This window comes from Mus caroli, unplaced genomic scaffold (genome assembly GCF_978045245.1).
Source record: "Mus caroli unplaced genomic scaffold, Mus_caroli_1 scaffold_13, whole genome shotgun sequence".
Classification (NCBI taxonomy): domain Eukaryota; kingdom Metazoa; phylum Chordata; class Mammalia; order Rodentia; family Muridae; genus Mus; species Mus caroli.
This window is the reverse complement of record NW_028227268.1, coordinates 98,831,420-98,854,818: the sequence shown is the minus strand read 5'-3', so window position 1 is coordinate 98,854,818 and position 23,399 is coordinate 98,831,420. Positions and strand designations below refer to the sequence as shown.

The following is a 23,399-nucleotide window of genomic DNA, read 5'->3' as shown; positions in this document are numbered from 1 at the left end:
GAACAAAGCTGTCCTTGAACTTGTCATCCTCCTGTCTCATCCTCCAGAATACTAAGATTATTCACTCTGTAATTGCTCCCAGTGTTCATGCTTGAGAGCTGTCACTACTGCTATTCTCTTGGCTCCCCACTGGAGCACTTCTAAATCTTTGTCACTTTGGAAGGGGAGGTGTCTAGGTTGGAGTGCTTCTGTCCTTTGGCTGTGAGTACTCAGGGGCTGGCAGGTCAGAATGCTACTGGCCACATTCTCATCCTTTGGACTAGGACTTCTTAGTCAGTCACAATGTTAGTTATGAAAAGCAGCAAGGGGCAGTCACAGCTCCTAGCACTCCATCTCTGAGGACCACACTGAATCTTCTGGGTCTGTGGCTTCGACCAGATGGCAAATAGTATTTGGTCACTTTTCCTGCAGTGGGAATTTAGAGCAGAATCTGGCCAGAAAATATGGGAAGGAGTTGTTTATAGACACTAGAATCCCTCTGCTGTTCCACATGTGATGATATTGGCATGTGACACTTGTCCATTTTCTCAACTGGTTTTAGCCTGTCCTACTCTGGCATGACTGGCTCCCACTTCTCATTGTTTCTTCTCTGTCACCCCTATTGTGGACAGCTTCTCTGTGCAAAAAGCAACCCCAAATGTCTACACAAAATTTGAGAACCACCTCCCAAGAATCTTGCATCAGAAAGGGGTGCAGCTTTGTAATAATCTGTCATTATCATATGACTTCATGACCTGGCAGTCTGGGGCAGGGATAAGTTTTCAGACTGGATAATTTATAAAGGCACTCTGTATTTCCTTCCTTTCCTTATAGCTCAAGCTAAGATAGAGTAATCAAAGTGAATGAGGACTAGTCTTGAACAAATAGGTTGAAAAGGTTTTTTCCATCTTAAAACCTTAGTAGTAAATCCTTTTACTCCCCATATATGGTTAAGATACACAGGCCTAGGATGAAGAGTCCAGTGAAGATCTCCCAAGAGTCATCCTCAATGGCTGCTGGGGCACATAGTCTTTTGGAACACTGGGAACAGGTAGTTGGGAATGACCTTGAGTCTTACTTGAAATGGCCACAATATTCTTGATGGGGCTCCTTGAGCATTGAACCATATGATTCTTTGATTCACATTGACAATGGAAGGGCTGGCTCTATGGCACACTGTGTGAAACTGTTTCTGAAGCTTTTCTTCTCAGCTTGAAATGAGAGTGAACTCTTGGTGTCCCCCTTAGAATGTAGAGTCCAGGCATAGACCATAGTCTAGCAGGACTGAAGTTGCAGCTCTACACACAAAGACAGCCCTGGCTTCTGAGAGAGTAGTGACAATGGCAGGGTGGAAGAGCATAGAGGCTCTATATGACCCTGCCAGCTGATGTCTCCTCTCAGTTATCTCATGTCCCCTGATTCTCTCTGAACTCTGCCTGAGGAAGTCCCCAGGGTCCCAGCTCTAAGAATTTATGGAGAAAATGACTCTGTGCCCTTTGAGTCTTAGATGAGGCTGTGGCTTTGATACCTATCAAGTCTGGCTGTAGCTGAGGGCGAGGGGTTATGGGGATGGATAGATGTGTGGGTATTATCTCTGTCCACATCTCTCTTGCCATGCTGACCCCACCCCTAGAGCAGCAGAGGTACCTCAGCTTTGCAGTTGAGCATTGGCCAGTCGTGTATCGCCCAAACAGGTGCTTGTGGCTGTCAATGTCTTGAAGCAGTTAAACTTGCCTTCACCTCTGGTGCAGTTCCCTTAAAAGAAAATAGAGAGATCTTGGAAAAGTGGAAAGGGTGGCAGGCCAGAACAGTAAAGTGTGTGCAATCGCTCAGATACAAGTGGCACCACTAAAAATTGCCTTCATATATCAGCTTATGGTTTACACACTCTGGCAGAAAGGACACTGAAAGGTCAGCTGGAAAAAAAATCGGTGTCAGGCCTGGAGCTGAGGCTTCAAAGGTGGTGAGAAGACATGGTCTCAGAAGGGTTCTAGAGTTCCTATTAGATGGGGTAGGATTTGGGTGTTTTTTGTTTTTTGTTTTTTTTTTCCTTTATTTTCCTTTGTTTTTAAAGAACTTGCCTGCTAACATCAGCAGAGAAGGTAAGGTATAGACTCCAAGTAACCTTTCCATCTGACCTCTGGTGACAAGACGGATAGTTCCATTCATCTGTGGGTGAGCAGCAGAGGCTCCCTGCATTTTTTCTCCCCTTTGCTTGGATTCAGGATATATTTGTTTGCAGAAAGGAATGTCACTCCTGTGAATGCACTGCTCAGTCATGTGCCTGCGGTGGTGAAATCTGTGGAGGGGAGAAGAGACAGGAGGGAAGGGGGGTGGTGTGGGGAAAGGGCAAGCTATACTCTGGGGGCTTTGAGTGATGCCAGCTCAGATCCAGGAACAAATCTTCAACCAAATGATAATGGAGAATGTGCCTTCCAACCAGAAGAATCACAAATGTACTGTGAATTAATAATGCAGCCTTTTAGTAGTGATTGACTTGTGAGATGGTCTGGGGAGGACTGTTCACCCACTCTCAGTCCCATCTATGAGAAGGAAGTAGGTGCTCTGTGGCTTCCTTGGAGTTTTGTTTAAGACTAACTCTCCTCCTTACTTTATTAACCATGTAACATTTTAAGGTTGTTTTTTCCTCTCTGTCTCCTCCAGCAAGTCTCTATCGATCACTGTTTACAGTTATAATCCCTTTCAAATTTATCATCCATGACTAACACCACATGTATTGATTAGCGTTGACGGATGTCCCTCTACAGCATAGAACTGCTGTGATCTTGGCTAGGGAAACACAGCAGAGATGAGAAGAGATGGAGGCATACATTTTCCCCTTCTCCTTCATTTTTCTCTTGGTATTCTTTTGCTCTCATTTTCTTCCTAGCTGACATGAGTAATTTTCTATGGAAATTGAAGGATGGCTTTGCATATTTTAATTATATATTTTTTACCCCTCCCCATAGCATTTGTTGGGGGGAAGAAGGGGCTGTTCAGTGTCAACTGGGGTGAGGGGGGCTACCAACAGGTCCTAAAGGAGCTCAGATTTATGAGTGGCTGCAAGATATCTTAACCTACAGCCTTGAGTAACAAGGATATAAAGGGTAGTTATTTTAGGGACAAATTTGATGTCACTTGTGACCAAGGACAAGGTATCTAAAATTTGAAGTATAAATGGTAACATTTGTCAATAGTGGAATTTTGTATCCCCTTTTGCTTGCTCTCTGAGATACTTTCTTTGCCTGTGATAGCAATAGATCATCAAGCTTTTCTCGTCACACTTCCCCAGCCAAGTTTCTTGGTCTCCCTATCTTAGAACACTGCTGTGCCCACTCATTCCCTTTACAGAAGACATCCAGCCTGTGTGGCTAGTCTAACAAGTTAACCTGGCAGCCTCACACTGAACTGCTCAGGTCTGGTCCCACAACCAGATGTGAGTAGAATCCTGTCATCAGTGTGACTGAGTAGTAATCCTTTTCTACCTGTCAAACAGTAAGGCTGAGGGAAGCTTCAAATGTCTCAGAGGATCGCCCAGGACCTAAGCTCCTCCCTTATTCTCAGATTCCAAAGATGTCCTATTCCTCTGGAAAGCATTTCTTATAGTCAGCATTCTAGGACCAGTATGAGAACAGAGTGAAGGACTATAGAACTCACAGGGAGCTTAGCGGTCTTGGATCTTAGCTTACTAGCTACCATGAGGGACCTGATGGAGCTTCAGACATTCAGAGTAAATTGTTCCATGCCATATGTGTGAGGGAAGCCATTCAGCCCTGTAGTTCAACAAATGACTCAGTTTCTCCTCCTGTCTGGAATACCATCACCTGGCCTCCTCTCTACTTCTGTTTGTCTGTCACATCTTCATGCCCCACTCCTCTCTTCTTCCCTTTCTTACCAGTGCTTCCTCAGTGACATTCTAGATGGAGAGGGGGATCACAAGGACTCGTTACTCAGCTCACTCTACTTTGCAAGGCCATTTTCTAACAAATTCAAAGGTTTCTTTACCACAGAGAATTCACATTAAAAAGCTAATTTTCTTTCCAAAGGAAAGAAGGGAGGTATAGTCAGCTCCTAGGAGAGGGCAAATCTACATAGTGGTGTGCAGTTCTGTCATGCTATGGCGCCTTTGAATAGCTATTTAGTTGAGTCATATGGAAATGATATTTTGTCCTCCCTCACTGCCTCTACCCCCACAATTGACAATAATTTGATGGGATATTTTTTGCCTCTTTGCTTATCTATTTCCTAAGTTTTCATGGTCTGTTTGTAATAGTGTTTTGAGTTCTTTGAAATACTTTAAATTAAGTTTCTCATATGGGTCTTATTACACCTGAATACTGTTCAGCTACTTGATGACATAGTTGTAAATCCTCAATAAAAAGATCTTTAATAATCAGTTGGCACTTATTTTGTACACCACCCATCTTATTAAATCTAAGTCTTCACTCGGGTTTAGTAGGCTGGTTTATTGTGTGTCAGCATCAGATCAGCGGCGCTCCAGTTCTGCTTCGGAGGGTACTTTCATTACAGATTCCTGTTTTTAGGCACTTATAATTTTCTCAAGTAGCACACTTATTTCAATGTGCAATCATTTTTGGTCCTCTTCTCCCTCCCTCTCTCAACTTGAACCATCCCTCCCCCTCACATTTTAAGAAGTTTAACATGGAAATACATCTCAAATTTTAGAGGAAAAAGCTGTGTCAGTGGCTGAGAATAGCTGAGCAAAGCTGCCAGGCTCCTCACTATCCAGACTCTTGCTTGGTACCATAAGCTATCTTGATGCAAACAATAATGGGGCAGGGGCTGGTGGCCCCAAGCATTTTCAAGTGTATCATTCCCTCTCTGCTCAAGATACTCCAGCATTCCCAGTGATAAGAAACTAGAGAATGCAACAGACAGTAAACAGGCTAGAGGGGAAAACATTCCCATGCATTACCCATTCTTGTCCCCTTCTTGTCCATTTTGTATGGAAGTATGAACCAAGGTCTATCACCTAGGTTCTTTACACAGGATCTTCCTCCATGCCCACTCGGAACCTGACTACTCTCATTTCTTCCCATCTCTAAACAAGTATCATTTTCTTCAAGATGTCTATTGGAACTGTGCAAAATGAATTGATTCCCTTATATGTTGTTTTAGAACACACATTATACTTCTGTTTATTTTGTGGCCCACTATAGCTGGCACTTTCTGTCTTATACAAAACATTGTTCCCAATGCTTTATTCAGTGCTACAACCTTTAAGCATGGCTGTAGTGAAGTAATTGCACAAAAGGATGGGCAAGTGGAGCATATCAAAGTCTAGTTCCTTCTATATATGCTAGGGATAGTTAGAGACTGAAATCTGATTCCTCTCCTAAGTCTTTTGCTGGATGAGAACAGGGACTTGGTCTATTTTAGTCTATGTTATATTTCTGTCTCAGTGTCTGGCAGATAGAAGGTAGTCAAAGGACTGCATTTAGAAAGAGAGACCTGAGTATAGATGCGGTCTTATTTAAGCAACTAGATTAGACCATTCAAAGATCTTAGACTCACAAAAATCAACATTCTCCATGATTTGCCTATAAGAGTATTTTACCTCATATTAAGATTTAGCTTTCTAAGAAAAGGGAAATTCTTAGACCCTCAGTTGATTATGCTTCTAGAGTGACCCATCATATAGCCCTTGTCATTATGTGACTAGGTACAGAGAAGAAGAATGCATTTAGTCAAGAAAAGAGAATAGGTGGCCATCTTTTAAAGTAAACATTGCTTTATAAGCTTTATATAAATACATTGCAAAGAAAACGAACCTCACTCAGATTAGCCAGATCTACATTCTATACATCTCAATAGCTTCTATATGGTTAGAATAGACATCTGAAGCTATAGAGATCATTCTTGAGTGTAATATTATGCACTTATACACCATCCAAAATGAAGCATTCATGACAGAAATAATAACAAGACAGTGAGCTTCGTGTTCTTATTCATGACTACACCACTATCTGCAGTCAGCCCTCTGCCATCCCTGAACACTCTATGCCATTAAACTTTCTCTTGTCAGCTTGTCATGGTGGTGGTGGTATATGTCTGAAATCTGTTCTTGAGAGTTTTGGTTTCTGTAAGGAAGACTAAATAAACTGAATAGCTTTCACACTATTTAGAACAAGTAGGGAAAAAGCTGTAACAAGAATCTATTGAAAATCAGAACAGGGCTAAGTTGGCAGTGCAAGTTAATAGGAGCCAGACTTGTGGGTATCTTGGAACCAAGGTAGATAAACCCAGTCTTGGAGGAGCTTCCTTAGTGGAATCTATAGAACTCTTAAAAGAGGCTCTTGGCAGTTTCATAGGGCTGATGTAGAAATTGTGTTCATGGATTGCCAAAAAGTATGAAGTGGTGGAAGCACCAAGCTTGCAGTTGGATCAAGATAAAGTTAATTTTGTATCAATGAACAGGGGCTTTTAAAGCCCAGTTCCAAACCACCTTAAGGTCTTATTGCAATGAGGTGACCTGTGTCCCTCAAAGGCAAATGCAAATCTTCTTAAGAGGACATTTTGTATCCTAGTCCTGAAATTACTGCAATGTTTTCTATATATGGTGTTGTGAAGCAAATAAAGATATCCTGACATATAACATATTAAGCAATATGATACAAATTAAGAGAAATAATATATTTTATAAACACACCAAAATGTAATATCAATGTAATAGAATTATCAGACATTACTTTTAAAATGATCATGTATGGTTCTTATTGCCAAGAATAAAAAAGAGATGATTGTATATTTGGGAGGATACATCAAATATTTTAGTAAGTAAATATTTCTAGAACTGATAAATATAATAATGATAAGAGCTCAAAGAATAGGCAATAAATAGACACTGTGGGATAGAGGATTACTTCAGAATATCTCAGAATAAAGTATTCAAATGAAGCTTGTATAATGGAAAGCAATAAATGAAAGAAGATGTGGAAGAGATGCAGAAGAAATGTCTAACCAGTGAAGCAGAAGAGAACCAGGAAAGAAGAGGAAAGACTGAGTAAAAGCAGTATAGTAAAGGAGAATGTCTGATGTTCCTTCAAATTGTAGCAAGACACCTATGAAATAATGTGAACTCTGAGCATGAAGTAGAATAAGTTACATGTGACATTACTCTGATGAAAGCAAAAAGAACCCAACAACCAATTTTCCATCAGTGACAGTAGAAGCCAGGAGTACATGGACTCAAATAACAGCAATGTAGAATTCTGTGCCCACCAAAATTATCCTATAAAATGAAGACATAATGAAATATATTTTCAGATAAGTAAAACAGAGAAGGTACTCCCATAGATCTATAATACAGAAAAGCAGAACTATCCTATGATAATTTCAGACTGAAGGTTGAGAATATAGAAGTAAAAGGTATAGGAGTGTGGATAAATGTAAATGAGTCTGAATTATATAAATAATAGTGCCATTTGAGGAGGCTAAATAAATACAGTCTGTCTTACAATGGTTTGACTTAAGGGTGTCCAGCTTTACAAAAATATAAAACTAATGTTTAATAGAAAGTGCACTTTGATGCTGAAGAGTTCCAAGACTAGGGATCTATGGCAAGACTCTGCATGATACTGGACAGCAGCAGGAAGCTGAAGCTGTCAGTCAGTCATATGACTAGAAAGTGCTCAGCTATGTTGCTAAGCTATCATGTTCTGAGGGCTTGTTGTATTAAGTCTATTTCATCTTAACAATATTTTCAATTTACAATGGATTTATTAGAATGTAACTCCATCATAAACTAGAAAGCATCTGTACATATAATTAAAATGCACTATAACAGTGGCAGATACATTGGAGAAAATGATAGAATTAAAGTGTTGTGAGGTCCCTGAATAATTTGGGAAAAATGAAAAGTGTGAATTAAACTTAGACAACAGTATAAGTCATGACTGTGTATTTTTATTTCTAGATAGTCTTAAATAAAACACAAACACTCTTATTTTTTAGTTTTTTTTTAAGACAAGGTTTCTCTGTATGGCCCTGGCTGTCCTGGAACTCACTGTGTAGACCAGGGTGGCCTTGAACTCAGAAATCGACCTGCCTCTGCCTCCCAAGTACTGGGATTAAAGGCGTGCACCAGCACTGCCCGGCTAGATACAAACACTTTCATTAAAAGAATGGATAGAGAGATAATGAGAATGGTCTAAGTAAAATACATAGCCTATAAGAAAAGAGGGAATGAATAGCAAAAGAATATAGAAAACAGAACATGGCAGGATAGGGAAAGTAAAAAGCACAGCTTTAAACCCAAGCACATCAGCTACTCTAGTAAATATCACGGATTAAACGAAGTAGTCTTGTAAATTCTCAGCTCAGAGAAGTGACAAAATCGAACCATGTGCTGCTGTCAAGATGCGACTCCAACGCATGGTCTTATCATACAGAGGTGCTGAAATAGAGTGCTTTCCCAGAAGGTTCAGGGCTCTGGGTTCCAAACCTAGTACCTTGCCCAAACTGAAAAATGTTTAAAAACATAGGAAAACATCAACCATAAGAATGCAAATATAGCCAAATTAATGCTAAAGAAGATTTTAAAGCAAAAATATTATGAGAAATGAAAATGGATATATTATAATGAAAAGATAATTTTTTTGCAAAGATAGCACAGTTCCAAAGCTATAGTCACCTAGTAACAGCCCTGAATGTGCATCAACCAATTTAAAGGACAACTGTATTGATTACCTTTCTATTTTTGTGATAAAACAACATGACCAAAATAACCCATGGAAAAAAGTTTACTTGAACTTGCAGTCAGTCCATGTGAGACAGCAGTGATGGCTGAAGAGCTGAAGAGCAAGCTGAGTGCTCCTGTCCTGTCGTGACTTACAAGCAGAAATCCTACAGAGCAAACTGAGAATGTCATGTGGCTTTTGAACCTCAAAGTCATCTCCAGTGATACACTTCTTCCATCAAGGCCACACCACATGTCCTAGAACCAGCCAAAGAAGGCCACCAACTGGGGAACAAGTATTCAAATTCCAAAGACTATGGGAGACAAATCAATCAAACCACAACATGCAAAGGAGTCAAGAACTCATAATTGAAAAGTAATGAATAGAACATGAAGGCCAACAGTTAATAAGGAGGGAGAATGATGAATAGCATGTACACTCAATTGTCCTAAGGAACACATACTGAATACTATGTCCAATAATGTACTTTTTATTATGCTAAAACATATCATAATTTAGCATTTAATTGTGTAATTCCATTTCAATGGTATGAGATATACCCAGTACCATACAACAACCACAACCCATCCCCAACAGCTTATGTTTACATATACAGACAGCATAGATCAAGTTGACCAATGCAATAGTTTGCAAAGCAAGTAAATTTTCAAATAATTGAAATCTTACAGAATATATTATATAAATAGAATAAAAAAAAACCCTATGTATCAACAAAAATAGTCTCTTGAAAAGACAACTGCCAACTGCTTGTAATTAGCTAATATCCTTAATAGTTATTGCATTGAGAAATCACATTGGAAATAATACAAACAATATCTGTAGTGCAACAAAAAATAACATCTACCATGACATTAGAGGTGCTACCAAAAATGTGATTAGAAAGAAACATGGCATATTATTTAAAGGGGAAAAGGCTGTATCTGGTAGTTTTAGAATAGCAAAGAAAAAAAAAACAATAAACATAAGAGCAAAACCTAGTGTGTACACTTTGAATATTTAATGACAATGGTTAGAACCGCCAAATGATCATTCTTCAATAGAGAATGCAAAAGCCACAAGTTGTATTGATTACAAAGGGGAAGAAAGACACAAAGTACCAACTAGGAATGAACATACAATACAGATACTGTCAGTGTTTAAATAATAAAGAGAATAATAAAGAAAATTATATGGCATAAAATTTAGAAACTTGAAGAAAAATAGATGAATTTTGACAGGATAAAAATATATAGAAAGGAAATATCAAACAAGAACATGTGATCAATGTAGCACACATGCAGCTCAGCCTCCATGTCTGCCTTGTCTAGCCTCAATATAAGAGGATGCGCCTACTCCTTGGTTGGTGTGTATGCATCCTCTTATGTTGAGGCCAGACAATGAGTACACATGGAGGAACCCATGGCTCCAGCCGAATATGTAGCATATGTAGCCTTGTCGGTCATCAATGGGAGGACAGGTCCTTGGTCCTGTGAAGGCTCAATGTCTCAGTGTAGGGGAATGCTAGGACAGGGAAGTGGGGGTGGGTAGGTTGGTGTCATGGTTTGTATATTCTTGGACCAGGGAGTGGCATCATTTAGAGGTGTGGCCTTGTTGGAATAGGTGTGATCTGGTTGGAGTAGGTGTGTCACTGTGGGTGTGGGCTTAAGGCACTCACCCTAGTTGCCTGGAAGTCAGTCTTCCACTAGCAGCCTTTGGGTGAAGATACAGAACTCTCAGCTCTGCCTGTGCCATGCCTGCCTGGATACTGCTATGCTCTCACCTTGATGATAATGGACTGAACCTCTAAGACTGTAAGCCAGCCTCAATTAAATGTTGCTTTTTATTAATAAGACTTGCCTTGGTCATGGTATCTGTTCACAGCAGTAAAACCCTAACTAAGACAGAAGTTGGTACCAGGGACTGGGGTATTGCTGTGATAGGCCTGACCATGCTTTTATTTGAAAAAATGTGGATTTGGGGACTTTGAATTTGGAACACAGTGGAATGCTTTAAATGGGGCTTAATGGATCATCCTAGTAGGAATATGGAAGACTTTGTTGTTTGGAGTAATTTGAACTGTGTTGACCTGGCCCAAGAGATTTCAAAGGAGAAGAATTTCAGAATGTGGCATAAAGACTGTTTTTGTGGTATTTTGGTGAAGAATGTGGCTACTTTTTGCCCTTGTCTGAAAAGTCTGCCTGAGGTTAAGGTGAAGAGACTCAGATTAATTACATTGACAAAGGAAGTTTCAAAAAAGCCCAGCAGAGACTTTATTCTCTGGTTAAGTCTCATGAAGAGAAGTTTGAACAAGCATAGCAATCGTAGAAAGGAAAAAATATAAAATATATGGTTTGAGTATTAAAGGGGTACCAGGAAGTGAAATGGAGCAAAATCCTGTGTTCTAGGAGATAACATATTAAAGGAGTGGGACCTTGGGGCAAGATCCTACCCAGCTAAATTTAGATCCAGGCATGGTGGTACACACCTTTAATCCCAGGAGACAGGCATGCTGATCTCTGCGTTCAAGACCAATCTACAGAGCAAGATTCAGGATAGCCAAGCTTAGGCAGTGAAGGATTTGTAAAACAGAAAGCCAGTGACAATGTAATAGTATAATCAGGTCATGTTCTAGTTCCTGCAAGCAGCAGAACTCTGCAGCTTCAGCCATGTGGCTCGGACTCTAGAGTTAAGAATGGAAGGAACAACTGGGACAATTGATGCTGGTTAGCTGGAGCTAAGAAATTAACAGTGATTAAGAAGAGACCAGCATCACTGAGGTGAAATCTTCTGGGAAGTGTTTTCTGGGAGCACAAAAAAGCTGTGTTCCAGAGATAGCCAAGGTTGTACCTCCTGCTGTGGCTGGACTTGGTAATATGTAAGAATCACCCATGTGGTACTGTTTTTGAAGGCATGAAGGTGTCATGAGGAACAGCTGAGACTTGGCACTGTGAGAAGTCATGGAAGGCCATTGGAGAAGGTATAGCCTCAGCTGAAATTGATGGACCAGGACTGAAGGAGAGTCATGTAAGGATTTGAGGCTTGGCACCATGAAGAGAGCCTATGAGAGGCTATTGGTGAAGCCTAGTTGGAGTGGAACACCCCAGTGTATTGGAGATGTCAGTACCATGGGATGATCACCAAGAACAGCAGCTGTAGTGGAGTGGATCAACCTGAGCTTAGAGTACTACATAGGGCAAAGCTGGAGAAGTGATACAAGCCCTTAGGAGGAGCCCAAAAGATCAAGTGGAATCCTAGACACTGAAACAAGAAGCTGTAACATTGAAATTGCCTTGGAGACTCAAAGATGTTAAAGATGCCAGAGTCATGGGATACATGCTGAGAAAAGCTGGGAGTAGAACCAGTCCAGAAGAAAACAGTTGTTGCAGTCAACAAAGATGAAAAAGGAGTGGAGATCTGAAGACTGCTTTGACATCAACCATCTCCATGGTTGATAGTTGGAGATGCAGAGTTTGGAGTTTGCCCAGCTGGTTTCCTGTATTTCTTTGGGGATTACAGTTAGGTGATTGGATGAATCTTGAACTTTGGACTTTTAACATTGTTGAGACTGCTATAGACTATGAAAACTTTGTTGCCACCCCCATAGATTCATGTGCTTGAACAAGTCTATGGGGGCCAGGGAGTGGAATATCATGGTTTGTATATTCTTGGACCAGGGAGTGGCACCATTTGGAGGTGTGGCCTTGTTGGAATAGGTATGACATGGTTGGAGTAGGTGTGTCACTGTGGGTGTGGGCTTAAGACCTTCTCTCTAGTTGCCTGGAAGTCAGTCTTCCACTAGCAGCCTTTGGATGAAGACATAGAACTCTCAGCTCTGCCTGTGCCATGCCTGCCTGAATATTACTATGCTCTCACCTTGATGAGACTGAACCTCTGAGACTGTAAGCCCGCCCCAATTAAATGTTTTTGTTTTTTTTTTATAAGACTTGCCTGGGTCATGGTGTCTGTTCACATCAGTAAAACCCTAACTAAGACAGTTGGTGAGCAGTGTGAGGAAGATGGGATAGTGGGTTTTCGGAGGGGAAACCAGGAAAGGGGATGAAATTTGAAATGTAAATAAAGAAAATATCTAATAAAAATCTCTTAAAACAAACAAAAACGAGGATGCAACTAATCTGGCAGAGACTTGATATGCCAGGCTGAGGGGCATACCCAAGGGGGCTGCACCATCTCAGAGGAGATAGGTGAGAGACTCTGTAATGGAGGGAGCAGGAGGTGCAGTAGCATTTGGGATGGAAACAAACAAACAAATGAATGAAATATGATCTATTCTTACAAGTTTTCACAAATTTTTCAGGCCTATCTGATTTGACAAAGTGTTTAAATTTTTACTTAATCACTTCTTGGCCTTTTGGCTAGGATCAAGTGTAAATTTTTACTTAAGATCCATTTTATAGTCTAGAAAATGCTTTGCCTTGGTAACTACCTTGGTCATTTTTTAAAATCTCAACTATTTCTAAGTATATAGTTTAGTGTTGTCAAGCAAGGTCATATTGCTTTCCAAATCAATCTCCAGAACTTTATTTTGCAAAATTAAGTCTATACTTATCAGACAACTCCAGTGCCTACCCCTCATCAACCAAGTCTTTGGCCACTATTAGTGTGCTTCACATTTTTATGATCTTTACTGCTATGGAAATCTCTGAATGAGATTATGTAGTATTCGTCATTTTGGGCTGGCTTGTTTCTCTTAATGCACTCGCAGCTCTATGACTAAGCACATGTCAGAATTCCCTTCTATTTTAGAGGCGTGTAACTTATTTTATTTTACTGTGCTAGATGTTTTTATTGCCGGAATCAAATCCTGGGCTGAAATTACCACTGGAAGAAAGAAAAATTTCCACAAGTTTCAGAGGCTTCAGTTTGTCAATGCAATAGAGGGTAAGGGGAACCATGCTAACACCAGGGCTGACAGGAAACAGTGGAAAGAACACCAGAAGTGATGAGAGCAAGATGGAAGCCCACAAAGACAAGCCCCTCCTGTGACACACTTCCTCCAACAATGCCCAACCTCCTACTTTTCAGGGCCTCTTTTAGGGCCATCATATTGTGAATCCATCAGGAAAGTAAGAGATTGAAGAAATCAGAGCCCTCAGGATCAAATTGCCTCCCCAATACCTAAACATGTGGGCAACATTTCATACCAAGCCATCACAACCTTCTTCTGGTGGATGTATGAGCAACCTCTTGACTACTGTACATTTTGCAGCAATAGACATAGATGTAAAAATGTTAGTTTTAAGGTCTCACTTTCAATTCATTTGTTCATATACACAGATGTGGCATGAAAGTATTATATAATAGATGCATTTTTATTTACTGAATGTGGTTATTTGTTCTAACAGTGCCTGTGACACACACATGCGCTAGTATGAGAGTTTATGGATAGGATCATGTTGTATGAGAAACATACTTTTACTTCATTTTAAGTTTAACAGCTTTTTGTTGTTTTCCTTGATAATTTGTTCTGTGACTTGTGGCATCATGTTAATATGATGTGAACATGTTCTTTTTTTTTTATGGATCTTGACCTTTAAGAAGAGGATTTCAATCTTTTACCATGAAGTGTGGTTTGGGGAGGGGGATGTCAGTGAGTTTTTCCTCATAAGCTTTCTTATGTGAAAGCGGTTTCCTGCAGCACCTTGCTTATGGAGTGATATTTTGTATTTTTAGAATGAATGTTTCTGTTGTTGGGTCGATTTTTGTGTAAATGTCTCCTAGGCCATATTGTCTGACTAAATTTCTCTGTTCCCTATCTCCACTAATTTCCTGTCCCATTTTTTTTTTTTAGCAATTACTAAAAACACTAAAAAAACTATTTCTTGTTTATTTCTCATTTTCTCTATCCACGTTTTGCTTTGACATTGTGAATGTTCTGTTAGTAAGTGAAAAATGTTTAAGATAATCATTTCCTCATACCGAGTTGATTCTTTTATATTTTGAAATGACTTTTATAAGTATGCTCTGAAATCTATATCAAACAATCTTAACATAATTACTCTTCTCTCTTGAAAAAGGTGTTAAAATAACATATACTTTAGCATTTCTCCTTTTTAGACAACTTCTACTTTCATAGTTGAGTTTCTTCTGGTCAGTCCTTTTGAGTAAGTTCCTGGATTCTGTGTTTTAATCCTATTCTTATTAATTTTTTTTTGCAGTGTTTAATCTTTATTCTCTTTTATTTAAAAATTACATTAAGCATTTGATAAGTGACTCTTAGTAGGTTCCACTTTAGAAACACCCAAAGAATCTTTATAGTTCTTAGCCCCATACCATAAGATTCTAACTGAGTAGCATAATGTGCAAACATTGGTATTTTCAAAGGACACCCAGGTGCTCTCAGTTTTGCAGCCATTGCTAGTTTCTGCTAATACAGTCTACATATTAGTAGACAGTACAACCCCCCATGTATTATTAATTTGAATTTTAAGTTGCTAATTTATTTAATTCGCACTAATATGTGACTATAAAGTACCCAACCAAAGAGATTCATTCTTAAATGCAATTATGTAGAGTTTATAGGGGTACCCTTCCATGAACAAAGCCCAGATTGATAAACATGGTTCTAGAACAATAAGACTGTGAGATGATCTGCTTATACATGCACGTGACCACTCACCATTATACAAACATTTCACTATTAATTTGAAACCAAATTTTATTAATTATTTTTTTTTATGTTCCAAATGTTGCCCCTGTTCCTGGTTCCCCCACCATGAGTTATTCACCTCTCTCCCCTCCCCTTTGGTCACCCACCCACTATTACCTCATCCCACTAGCATCCCTCTTACCTGGGGCATCAAGTTTCTACAGGATTCAGGGCGTACTTTCCTAGTTCTGGCAGACAAGGCAGTCCTGTTACATATGTCGTGGGGGCCACTGACCAGCACATGTATGCTCTTTGATTGGTGAGTTAGTCTCTGGGAGCTGTGAGGGACCTGGTTAGTGAATACTGTTGTTCTTCCTATTGGGTTGCAATCTCTTTCAGCAATTTCAGTGCTTCACCTAACTCTTCCATATGTTTGGGCTATAAGTATCTGCATCTGCATCAGTCAGCTGCTGGTAGAGCCTCTCAGAGGACAGTCATGCTAGGCTGCTCCTGTCTGCAAGCACAATACAACATCAGTAATAGTGTCTGGGTTTAGTGCCTTTCTGTGGGATGGATCCCAAGTTGGGGTGGTCAGTGGGTGGCCTTTCCTTCAGTCTCTGCTCCATTTTTGTCCCTGCATTCCTGCATTATAGACAGGAACAATACTGGGTCAAAATTTTTGAAGATGAGTGAGTGACCCCATGCCTCAATTGGGAGCATGTGTCCTTGTAATATAGTGGAACATCTTTTGGTTATATACCCTGGAGTGGTATAGCTGGGTCTTCAGGTAGAACTATTTTAAATTTTCTGAGGAACTTCTGGATTGATTTCCAGAGTAGTTGTACTAGTTTGCAATCCCATCAGCAGTGGAGGAGTGTTCCTCTTTCTCCACATCCTCACCAGCATCTGCTGTCTCTTGAGTTTTTGATCATAGCCATTCTGATTTGTGTGTGGTAGAATCCCAGGGTTGTTTTGATTTTCCTTCCCTGATGACTAAGGATGTTGAACATTTCTTTCTGTGGTTGTTCCTTTTGTTTTTGTTTTAATATTATTTATTTATTTATAATTATCTTTAATCTTTTATTACAATCTAGTCATTATCCTCCTCCCGTTCCACCCTCCAACACTTCCTCATCACATTCCTCCTCCTCTGTCTCCAAGAGGATGTTCCCCTGACACCCCTACCTCGCCAGACCTCCCTACTCCCCAGGCCTCAAGCCTCTCCAGGGTTAGGTTCATCTTTTCTCACTGAGGCCAGACCAGGCAATCTTATGATGTATTTGTATCTAGGGGCTCATATCAGCTAGTGTATGCTGCCTGGATCGTGGCTCAGTGTCTGAGACATCTTGGGATCTAGGTTAGTTGAGACTGCTGATCTTCTTATGGGGTTGCCTTTCTTACAGCCTTTTCTTAATTTAACCACAGCGCTCCCCAGCTTCTATCCATTGATTGGGTGTAGGTATCTGCATCTGACTCTTTCAGCTGCTTATTGGGCCTCTCAGACGGCAGCCATGTAAGGTTCCTATCTGTACACATACCATAGCATCAGCAATAACTTCAGGCCTTACTGAGCTGAATTCCAATTTGGGTCCGTCACTAGACATCCTTTCCCCCAGTCTCATCTTCATTTTTGTCCATGCAATTCTTTTAGACAGGAACAATTCTGGGTTAGAGTTTTTGATTGTGGGATGGTAACCCCATCCCTCCACTTGGTGCCATGTCTTTCTACTGAAAGTGCACTTTCCAGGTTCCCTCTCCCCACTGTTGGGCATTTCATACAAGGTTCCTCCCTTTGAGTCCTGAGCATCTCTCACCTTAAAGGTCTCTGGAGGATTCTAGAGGGTCGCCATCACTTCCTACCTCCTGAGGTTGCCTGATTTCATTCTTTCTGCTGGCCCTCAGGGCTTCAAGAACTCAAGAAGCTAACCTCCAAAAAAACCAAACAACCCAATTTTTAAAAAATGGGGCATAAAACTAAACAGAGAATTCACAACAGAGGAGTCTTGAATGGTCAAGAAGCACTTAAAGAAAGTTTTAAAGCCCTTAGTCATCAGGTAAATGCAAACCAAAACGATCCTGAGATTCCACCTTACACCAATCAAAATGGCTAAGATTAAAAACTCAGGTGACAGCACATGTTGTAGAGAATTTGGAGAAAGGGGAACACTCCTCCAATGCTGGTGGGATTGCAAACTTATACACCTGTTCTGAAAATCAATCTGGAGGTTCCTCAGAAAATTGGAAATAAATCTACCTGAAGATCTAGCTATATCACTCTTGGGCATATACCCAAAAGATGCCCCCTCCATGCCATAGGGCTATGTGCTCCTATGTTCATAGTGGCCTTATTTGTGATAGCCCAAAGCTGGAAACAACCCAGATGTCCCACAATGGAAGAATGGATACAGAAATATGGTACATTTATACAATAGAATACTATTCAGCTAGTAAGAACAAGGATATCATGAATTTTGCAGGTAAATGGATGGAACTAGAAAATATCATGAGTGAGGTAACTCAGACCTAAAAGGACATGCATGGTATGTACTCATTAGTCAAAAACGTACAGAATACCCAGGATACAATTCACAGAACTCATGAAGGTAACCAACCCAAAGGGCCCAAGCAAGGGTGCATCAATCTCACTTGGAAAGCAAGCATGGGGGACAGAGGGAGGGAGGGACCTGGGTGGGACAGTGGGTGGGGAGTGGGGAAGGGGAACATGATCAGGTATTGGGGCAGACAGGAGTGAACATTTCTTTAAGTGCTTCTCTGCCATTTGAGATTCCTTAGTTAAGAATTCTCTGTTTACTTTTTCTTAATTTATTTTTATTAGATATTTTCTTTATATACATTTCAAATGCTATCCCAAAAGTTCCCTATATCCTCCCTCTGCTCTGCTCCCCTACCCACCCATTCCTGCTTCTTGGCCCTGGCATTCCCTTGTACTGGGGCATATAAAGTTTGCAATACCAAGGGGCCTCTCTTCCCACTGATGGCCGACTAGGCCATCTTCTGCTACATATGCAGCTAGAGACACAAGCTCTGGGGGTACTGGTTAGTTCATATTGTTGTTCCACCTATAGGGCTGCAGACCCCCTTGGGTGCTTTCTCTAACTTCTCCATTGGGGGCCCTGTGTTCCATCTTATAGATGACTGTGAGCATCCATTCACTTCTGTGTTTGCCAGGCATATTTTTAAATTGGGTTATTTGGTTTTCTGGAATCTAATTTCTTGAGTTCTTTGTATACTTTGGATATTAACCCTCTATCAGATGTAGGGTTAGTAAAGATTTTTTTCTCAATCTGCAGGTTGATGTTTTGTCTTATTGGCAGCGTCCTTTGCTTTACAGAACCTTTTCAGTTCAATGAGGTCCCATTTGCCAATTGTTGATCTAAGAGCCTGAGCCATTGGTGTTCTCTTCATAAAATTTTCTCCTGTGCCAATGCATTTGAGGTTATTTACCACTTTTTCTTCTATTATGGTCAGTGTATCTGGTTTTAAGTAGTGGTACTTGGTCCACTTGGACGTAAGCTTAGTACAAAGTGATAAATATGCATCAGTTTGCATTCTTCTACATGCAGATCACCAGATAGACCAGCATCATTTGTTGAGGATGCTTTCTTTTCTTCACTGTATGGTTTTGGCTTCTGTGTCAAAGGTAAAGTATCTATAGGTATGTGGATTTATTTCTGGGTCTTTAATTCTATTCCATTGATCTCCCTGTCTGTCTCTGTGCCAATACCACACTTTTTAAAAAAAAAAAAGTCACTATTGCTTTGTAGCATAACTTGAGGTCTGGGTTGATGATTTCCCCGAAGTTTATTGTTCAGAATTGTTTTGACTATCCTGGTTTTCTTGTTATTCCATATGAAGTTGAGAATTGCTCTTTCCATGTCTGTGAGAAATTGTGTTGGAATTTTGGATTTCATTGAATCTGTAGATTGCTTTCAGAAAGATGGCTATTTATTACTATGTTAATCCTATCAGTCCATGGGCATGGAAGATCTTTCGATCTTCTGAGGTCTTCAATTTCTTTCTTCAGGGACTTGTCATACAAATCTTTCACTTACTTGGTTAGAGTTGTACCAAATTATTTTATATTACTTGTGATTATTGTGACAGGTGTTATTTCCCTAATTTCTTTCTTGGCCTGTTTTTCCTTTGTATAAATGAAGGCTACTGATTTGTTTGAATTAATTTAATATCCAGTCACTTTGCTGAACTTGTTTATCAGCTGTCAGTGTTGTCTGGTAGAATTTTTCGAATCTCTTATGTATACTATCATATCATCTGCAAATAGTGATACCTTGTTTTCTTCCTTTCCATTTGTATCCCTTTGAACTAATTTGTTGTCTAATTGCTCTAGCTAGAACTTCACGTACTATATTAAATACACAGGGAGAAAGTAGGCAACTTATCTTGTCTCTGACTTTAGTGAGACTGTTTCAAGGTTCTCTCCATTTAATTTGATGTTGGCTGTTGGTTTTCTGTATATTGCTTTTATTATGTTTAGATATGTTCTTTGAATTCCTGATCTCCCCATGACTCTTAACTTGAAGGAGTATTGTATTTTGACAAAGGCCTTTTTCAGCATCTAATAAGATGACACAGGGCCCTCAATGGAGGAGCTAGAGAAAGTACCCAAGGAGCTAAAGGGGTCTGCAACCCTATAGGTGGAACAACAATATGAACTAACCAGTACACCCCCCCCCCCAGAACTCATGTCTCTAGCTGCATATGTAGCAGAAGATGGCCTAGTCAGCCATCATTGGGAAGCGAGGCCCATTGGTCTTGCAAACTTTATATGCCTCAGTACAGGGGAATGCCAGGGCCAAGAAATGGGTGTGGGTAGGTGTGGGTGGGTAGGGGAGTGGGGGTGTATGGGGGGCTTTTGGGATAGCATTTGAAATGTAAATGAAGAAAATACATAATTTTTAAAAAATTGGACATGATAAAAATAAATAAATAAATAAATAAATAAAAATAAGATCATGTCAATTTTTTCTTTGCATTTGTTTATATAGTGGATTATGTTGATAGATTTTCTTATACAAAACCATCCCTGCATCCCTGTGATGAAGCGTACTTGATCATGGTGAATGATTCTTTTGATATGTTCTTGGTTTGGTTTATAAGAATTTTATTGAATATTTTTGCATCGATATTCATAAGCATAATTGGTCTGAAGTTCTCTTTCTTTGTTGGGACTTTATGTGGTTTAGTTATCAGAGTAACTGTGGCTTCATAGAATGAATTAAGTAGTGTTACTTCTGTTTCTATTTTGTGGAATAGTTTGAGGAGTATTGGTATTAGTTCTTCTTTGAAGGGCTGGTTGAATTCTGCACTGAAGCCATCTGACCCTATGTGTTTTTTTTGTTTTTTGTTTTTGGTTTTGGTTTTGGTTGGGATACTTTTAATAACTGTTTGTATTTCCTTTGGGGGTTATAGGACTGTTTAGATAGTTTACCTGATCTTGATTTAACTTAAGTATGTGGTATCTCTCTACATTTATCTAGATCTATCTAGATTTTTCCAATTTTGTTGAATATTGGTTTTTATTTTGGGATCTGATGATTTTCTAAATTTCCTCAGTTTCTGTTTTTATGTTTCCCTTTTCATTTTGTTAATTTGGATATTGTCTCTGTGCCCTTTAGTTTTGTTAAGGGTTTATCTTTCTTATTGTTTTTCTCAAAGAACAACTTTTTGCTTGTAGTTGGTTTATTTCAATGCTGAGTTTGATTATTTTCTGCCATCTACTTCTCTTGGGAATGTTTGCTTCTTTTTGTTCTAGAGCTTTCAGGTGTGCTGTTAAGTTGTCAGTGTAGGATCTCTCCAATTTCTTTCTGCAGGCACTTAGTGCTATGGATTTTCCTCTTAGCACTGCTTTCATTGTGCCCCATAAGTTTGGATATGCTGTACCATCATTTTTATTAAATTCTAGAATGCCTTTAATTTTTTTTCTTTATTTCTTCCATGACCAAGCTATTATTGAGCAGAGAGTAGCTCAGTTTCCACAAGTATGTGGGCTTCCTGTTGTTTTTGTTGTTATTAATAACCAGCGTTAGTCCATGATGATCTGATGGAATGCATTGGGTTATTTCAATCTTCTTGTATCTGTTGAGGCTTGATTAGTGTGGGATTATACGGTCAATTTTGGAGAAAGTACCATGAGGTGATGAGAAAAAGGTATATTCTTTTGTTTTAGACCAAAATGTTCTGTAGATATCTGTTAAATACATTTTATTTATAACTTCTGTTAGTTTCTCTGTGTCTCTGTTTACTTTCTGTCTCAATGACCTGTCCATTGGTGAGAGTGGGGTATTGACATCTCCTACTATTAATGTGTGAGTTTCAATGTGTGTTTTGAGTTTTAGTAAAGTTTCTTTTATGAATAAAAGTGCCCTTGCATTTGGGGCATAGATGTTCAGAATTGAGACTTCATCTTGGTGGATTTTTCCTTTTATGAGTATTACATGTCCTTCCCCATTTCTTTTGATAACTTTTGGTTGAAAGTCTATTTTATTGGCTATTAGAATGGCTACTCCAGCATATTTCTTGGGACCGTTTGCTTTGAAACCTTTTTTCCAGTTTTTACTTTGAGGTAGTGACTGTCTTTGTGACTGAGGATATTTCTTATATGCATCATGATGCTGGGTTCTGTTATGTACCAATTCTGTTATCCCTATGTCTTTTTATTGGGGAATTGAGTCCATTGATGTTGAGAAATATTGAAGACCAATGATTGTTGGTTCCTGTTAATTTTGTTGTTGGAGGTGATAATATGTTTGTGTGATTCTCTTTATTTTGGTTTGTTGTGAGATGATTAATTTCTTGTGTTTTCATGGGTGTAGTTACCCTCCTTGTGTCAGAGATTCTTCTTCTAATATCCTTTGTAGGACTGAATTAGTAGAACCTATTTTTAAATTTGGTTTTATCACTGAATATCTTGGGTTTTCCATCTATGGTGACTGAGTGTTTTGTTGGGTATAGTAGCCTGGGTTGGCATTTGTGTTCTCTTAGGCCTGGATGGCATCTGTCCAGGATCTTCTGGCTTTCAGAGGCTATGTTGAGAAGTCTTGTGTAATTCTGATAGGTGTGCCTTTATATGTGACTAAGCCTTTTCACCTAACAGCCTTTAATATTCTTTCTTTGTTCTGTGCATTTCGTGTTTTGATTATTATGTCCTATCTATTTGGTATTCTGTAGGTTTTTTTTTTTTTTTGTATATTTATGGCTATCTCTTTCTTTAGGTTGGAGATGTTTTCTTCTATGATTATATTGAAGATATTTTCTGTCCCTTTGAATGTGGAATCTTCTCTTTCTTCTATTACTATTAATCTTAAATTTGGTCTTTTCATTGTGTCCTGAATTTAATGGATGTTTTGAGTTAGAAGCATTTTGCACTTTGTATTGTCTTTGACAACTGTGTCAATATCTTCTATGGTATCTTCTATGCATGATATTCTCTCTTCTATCTCTTGTATTCTGTTGGGGATGCTTGTATTTGTAGCTCCTGACCTCTTCCCTAGGTTTTCCATCTCCACAGTTGCCTCCATTTGTAATTTCTTTATTGTTATCTTGGACTGTTTTGTTTAATTCTGTCACCTGTTTGTGTTTTCCTGTGTTTCTTTAAGGGGTTTATTTGATTCCTCTTTAATGACTTCTACCTATTTGCTTGTATTTCCCTATATTTCGTTAAGGGAGTTATTTATATCTTTCTTAAAGGCCGCTATCATTTTCATGTGATGGGATTTTAGGTCAGAATCTTTCTTTTCAGGGGTTTTAGGGTATCCAGGGCTTTCTGTGGTGGGAGAACTGGGTTCTGATGGTGTCAAAGTACAGTGGTTTCTGTTGCTTATATTCTTGCACTTGCCTCTCACCATCTGGTTATCTCTAGTGTTAACTGGTCTGGGTGTCTCTGACTGGACCTCCTTCCTTGGAGGGAGATATAGCTCTGTGACTCGAGTTAGAGAAAGCCTGCTGAGAGGCAGGCAGTGCTGTTTCTGGTTTGATGGGATCTCCTGTGTCCCTGGTTGTCCCAGAGATCCTGATAGACAGCCAGGCTATCCCCCTGGTTAAGGCAGATCTCCTGAAAGACAAGTTTGTGGGTG

At 39.4% G+C, this 23,399-nt stretch overlaps 2 pseudogenes; one reads left to right on the top strand and one right to left on the bottom strand.

Annotated features, from left to right (window-relative positions):
- Window positions 1-23,399, bottom strand: part of LOC110304172 (putative ATP-dependent RNA helicase DDX5) — an 80,567-nt pseudogene that overhangs the window by 18,525 nt on the left and 38,643 nt on the right.
- LOC115032742 (U2 spliceosomal RNA) lies at window positions 13,032-13,181 on the top strand (annotated as a pseudogene).